Raw genomic sequence first — 6186 nt, forward strand, 5'->3', positions numbered from 1 at the left:
CATGCTTCTACTGCAACAGAGGCTTCGTAAGTGGATTGGCAAGATTGTCATTAGTATGCACTTTACTAATCTACACATCTTTCCTCTCAACCATTTCTCTAATGAGATGAAAACGGCTGAGTATGTGTCTAAACTTTTGGTGAGACCGTGGTTCTTGTAATATTCTTTTTAGCCAATAGTTCTTTGGAAAAAATATAAGTAAAACTCACAAAACATATTATAGAAAATATATAAATAAGTAGGGATGTTCAAAAGAACCGATTGGAACCGGAACTGGCAGGTACCCAGGGTTTGGTTCCGGTTCCTACCTAGAACCAACCGTTAACGGGTAGGTTCCGGTTCCAAATTTTTGGAATCGTTACTGTACGGTTCTGGTTCTAGTTCTTATAGTTAGGAACCAGAACTGGAATCGAGAACCGAGACTAATATAAAATAAAATGAAAGTGTAGGGGGTTAATAAAAACTTTTGTAAAAAAAGTAATGTGAATACATTTATATTTATATTTCATAACATTTAAAGTAAGTTGGTTTGAATTTTGAGAATCTATCTTTACAAAGTAATGGAGTTTGTAATTTGTAATTTATAATTTGTAATTTTATTTTTGTTATTGTTAACAAGTGCCAAGTGGGGGGGGTATGTGTAAGTTTTTAAGGGTTTTTTTACCATTTTAAAAAATTTTGGGGGGTTATGTAATTTTTGGGTACCTAGGAACTGGAACCGTCGGTTTTAGTTTTGGTTCCAAATTTCAAGGAACCGTCGATTCCGGTTTCGGTTCCTTAAAAAATTTTAGGGTACCTGGAACCGAACACCCCTATATATAAGTATAAAATAAAGTTCCCATAACTAATTTTTCTTTATATATAAATCTCTAAATCAAGTAACATAGTCATAAAAAATAAACTCAAAAAATACAGTTCGACAGTGTTGCCTGTCTCCTCCGCTACTTGATGTCCCATCAATCGCATCTTATCTACTACCTGTAAAAATGGTGAAATCAATGGGGTGAGCACTAATTACTCAGTAAGTAAATCTACTATGCTACTCTTCTTCCTTCGTTACTTGTATTTTGGATTTCTTTCCTTACATCAAACTTCTCTATTCTTCTCTGCTCTTTCTAAGATTCTAGTTTTTCACTTACCGATATGTAAGCACAAATAGGGAAACTAACTCAAGATAGTAGAAATGTCATGATGCATATGCACGATGCATAAACCTTTTTGTTTGCAATGCATTTTCTTTTCAGTTTTCTTATTCTGTGTTTCTTTCTTTTTCTATTTCTCTTCTTTCTTTTCTGTTTCTATTCTTTCTTTTTTGTTTTTCTTGCTTTTTCTATTCTTTTCTTTCTTTCTTTGCCAATCGGACTCGGTTGAGGCATGGATTTCGAACCCTGGCCGTGAGAGTGTATTCTCAAATTCTTTCTTGGGTACATTCCTCATCCACATGAACTTCTTACGGACTGTACAAATTCTTCTTTCTTATTTTGAGGCCGCTCACTAAAGGCAGCATGCATGCGGGGTTATTCTTCTCTCTCACTTATGGGCTCCCCATCGCAACAACCTTCTCTTCTCCTATCTGTTTATATTTCTTTAAGTAAAATTTCAGATTTGAATTGTTCTTTAATTATATTACCTAAAACAATAATTCTACATTTAATTGCTTTTATTTCCTTCTCTTTATTCTTTAATGTTCTCATACATGTATATGTGCATGTAAATATACTCATTCTTTACTATTCTTTCTAAATGCAAATGCTCAAATGTATGAATACATTATGGCATATTAAGATATCTTTATGGAACTAATATTCTCTACCAACAACATTTCCATAACAAGATGATAATCTAACTTACTCATATATGTACTTCACTTTGAAATTTCATCAAACACCTTACATGCACATACAAACCCTAAAATTGGTTACACTTCCACATATCTCTCAAGTCAACAAAATTGGAGCAAACAACTCCCTAAAGCCAACAATCAACCTAGCCAAATTTCATCCTCCACCTTTCCACATCCATTCTTTCATTTTTCATCCAAAATCCCATCAACTCAACACATACAAATACATCACTTCTCATCACATACTAATAAATCAATTCTCATCACATACTAATAAATCAATTCTCATCACATACTAATAAGTCACTTCTCATCACATACTAATAAATTACTTCTCATCACATATAATAAATTACTTCTCATGGCCATTGAAATTCACATATCAAACAACTTCAATTTTCAACTATAATTCTCATCATCCAAGCACACATACAACATATAAAAATTTCTCTATGCAAGTATTTATCCAATCAAAGCTAAAGTTGGATTTACTTACCTTGAATTTGGCAACTCCAACACTATAATCTCTCTTGGTAGAATTCACTTTCCTCTTAAACCCTAAACATATAAAACCATAAGAATTCAAAACTTTAAAATTAGTCTCACATCTTGGTGCAAGAATTTAACCTTTGGATGCTTAGGATTGAAAATCTATCAAAATTGAACTAAAATCCTATGAATTCCTTGAAATTGAGTGAAGAAATTTGAGAGAATTTAGGGTGAAGGTGGTGTGAACTATGGGTAGAGTGGCTAGGGTTTCTCTCTGAATTCTTTTATTTTAATATATAATATCTATATAATCTATATTAAGATATTTTACCCTTGCACTTTCTAAAATTTCCATCTATGCCCCTTAGTCAACTACAAAAATGCACTCATTTTTATTAACTTTTCCATGTTATTCTACTTCTTTTCACTCCCCACTTTTTCAACTAATTATGAGTGAAAAGACCATTTTACCCTTAATAACATTTTAAAGAATTTCCTTAACACTTGTCCAAGATAACTGTAACAAAATTCAACTAAGGGTATTAGGGTATAAATAAAGTTACATACCTTGATGTGGGCGTTACAGTTCCTTTGCTTGAGCCATTGCTCCATTGTTGTCATAATAGACATCTATTGGATAAACAATCGTGGAGACCACACCAAGTTCGATGACGAACTTCTTAATCTAGACTACCTCCTTGGCCGCATTCGATAATGCAATATACTCAGCCTCCATTGTAAAGTCAACTACAATGCTTTGTTTGGAGCTCTTCTAGCTCACCTCACCCACATTGAGACGAAATACAAACCTGGATTGCGAGCGATAATCATCTTTATCCGTTTGGAAACTGGCATCACTATATCCTCTTATGGTGAGCTCATCGATCTTCCCCTCCATAAACCAAGAACATATCCTGAGTCCTTTTTAGGCACTTAAGAATGTTCTTGACAACTACCCAGTGATGCTCACTTGGATCCGATTGATATCTACTACAAGTGCTTAACGTACATGAGACATCAATCCGAGTACACAACATGGCATACATGATGGATCCAATTGCTAATGTATATAGGATCCTCTTCATTCTATCTCTCTCATCATGTGTTTTAGGCCACATATCCTTAGAGAGATAGATACCATGTGACATCGAAAGAAATACCTTCTTGGATTCTTCCATACTGAATCTCTTCAGTACTTTGTCTATGTATGTACTCTAACTTAGCCCACGCAACCTATGCAATCTATCAAGATAGATCTTTATTCCAAGGATATAGGTTGCTTCTCCTAAGTCCTTCATGGAGAAGCACTTGGATAACTAAGTCTTTACCAACTGCAAGCTCGATATATCATTCCTGATCAAAAGTATGTCATTGACATACAACACCAAGAATGCCACTGCACTCCCACTTAGCTTCTTGATAAAACCAAATTCTTTTATGGCTTCATCAAAACGAATGTTCTAGCTCCTTGAAGCTTGCTTGAGTCCATAATGGACCTCTGCAACTTGCATATCTTATTATTTTGTCCTTCAAGAACGAAACCATTGAGTTGTGTCATATACACATCCTCTTCAAGGTTTTCGTTCAGGAAAGCCATTTTGACATCCATTTTCCAAATCTCATAGTCATGATATGCAGCAATCGCAAGCATAATCTGCGTGGATTCAATCATGGTAACCGGCGAAAAGGTTTCTTCATAGTCAATACCATGAATTTGTTTGAAACCTTTGGCAACCGGTCGTGCCTTATAGGTATGCACATTGCCATCAATGTCAGTCTTCTTCTTGAAGACCCATTTACACCCTATGGGTTTTACCCCTTCAGGTGGATCCACCAGAGACCATACTTGGTTCTGGTACATGGAGTCCATCTCATATTTCATGAATCCAAGCCATTTGATAGAATCTAGATATGATATAACGTCCTCGTAGGTTCTTGGTTCATTGTCTTGGTAGAACAGTATGTCACCATGTTGAGTCATGAGAAAATCATATCTCTTGGGCTCATGACTGTAAAACCCCTCTCTAGCTGGGTATTTCCTAAGTATCCCTTGGCCATTGAGAACCTAGAAAACGCACGCCTAGGAAAGAAGTTTATTTTAAAATCCTATTTAAAGAATAAACTTGTAGTTTAAAACATATATATATAGATATATGTGTTTAATTTTTTTCTTAACTATAATAAGTTCATTGTATAATCAAAAAATATAATTTCCTTTCTTGGAGTAAATTATGAAATCCATAGTAATACTTACTAGAACATACACACTTTTATAAAATTTACTAGCAATTTGATTTCCTTTATTAATACAACATATTTACTCCATTATAGAACATGGACATAATTACTACATTATGAGATATGAACATAATTACTATACTAAATATTAGCAAAACCATTCAATAGTCATCATTAAAGCATCCCCTCATGCTCATAGCGTCCCTTGGAATCCTCTCCCAGCTTCATGCCTTAATCCGTACCTGCAAAACATTTTAAAACATTTCGTGGGGTGAGCGCTAATCGCTCAGTAAGGAATATGGCCATTTATAAACTATTAAGGTTCATTATACAAGTAAATTACTTAGGACTTTACCTACCTACAAAACATGACCTTCATTCTTTGACATAACAAGTTCATAAAACATATCATACATTTTGGACTTTTCTCATAAACATAAGTCATAACATAACCATACATAATATAACATAGAACATAAATGACTTATGAAATATTCATGTACATGGCATGCTTATTTGTTTTGTCTATATACTTGACGGTTTCATTAGTCTTTGTTATCCGATCGGATTCATTTGAACCATTACCTTGTTCTTGGTCGTCACCTCAAAGGACTCATGGTTTCCATAAGAATTCCATTCCTCTGATCTTGGTTTATACCTCAAGAGACTCATGGAATTCATTCTTTAACATTTCATAAATTTTTCATAAGACAACTAAATAAGCTATATGCATTACCATTATGAATGCAAACATATGGACTAACATCTCCCATGCTCAATCATACTATATTCTCCTACTAAACTTCTTAACTTAATTCATTTAATTTCTCATACAATTCAAGGAATTTTGGTATTAAGTTTATTCAGGGGTTTATTAGAATTAGAAACAAATGGGAATTTCCATTAAGAAGTTGGATGCCATATAGTTCATCACTTTTCAAGCAATTTTTACCTTATCTTCCAATTCGAACTGGTTCTTGCCTAAAACACAAAAGTTTTAGGTCTGTTTCTCAACTTTTTAACACTTCAAGAATCAACTCAATCGGACTTCTATAACTTCAGTTATGACTGATTCAGTGAAGCATGTACAGTATAAGTCTTAAAACAGCCAAATCCGAATTCTATTCATTTTAACCATGTCACCTTCATTTGCACATTCATATTATTTGCCATATCATTCTAAGTATAAAAGGCCATAAAAACCTCCCTTTTTACAGAACCAAAAAGTGCCAAAACATCGTCCAACTACAAATCTCTTAATTGGCATAATCATCCTCCATATGCACACATACACCAATCAACACACCCATTTAAACAACTCATAACCAAAACATAGCATCACACTCATATTAACATAAATAAATGTAAGTTTCATAAACCCTAGGTGTTATCAATTGTAGTCATAAGGGAGATTTTTTCCTTACCTTAGTATTCAAAGCACAAAGGTACTCCTCCTTGGCTCCAAAGTTTCACCTTTCTACCTTACACACATAACCACTTATGAATTTCTCTTTTAACTAAAAAATTCAGAAAAACTAGGGTTTTGAAACTCACCTTTAACCCTGAAATTGAAGTTCTTTAAGGGTGGATGGTGATCTCCTTTGAAAATCAACTTG

This window comes from Pistacia vera, unplaced genomic scaffold, assembly GCF_008641045.1.
Source record: "Pistacia vera cultivar Batoury unplaced genomic scaffold, PisVer_v2 Contig508, whole genome shotgun sequence".
Taxonomy (NCBI): domain Eukaryota; kingdom Viridiplantae; phylum Streptophyta; class Magnoliopsida; order Sapindales; family Anacardiaceae; genus Pistacia; species Pistacia vera.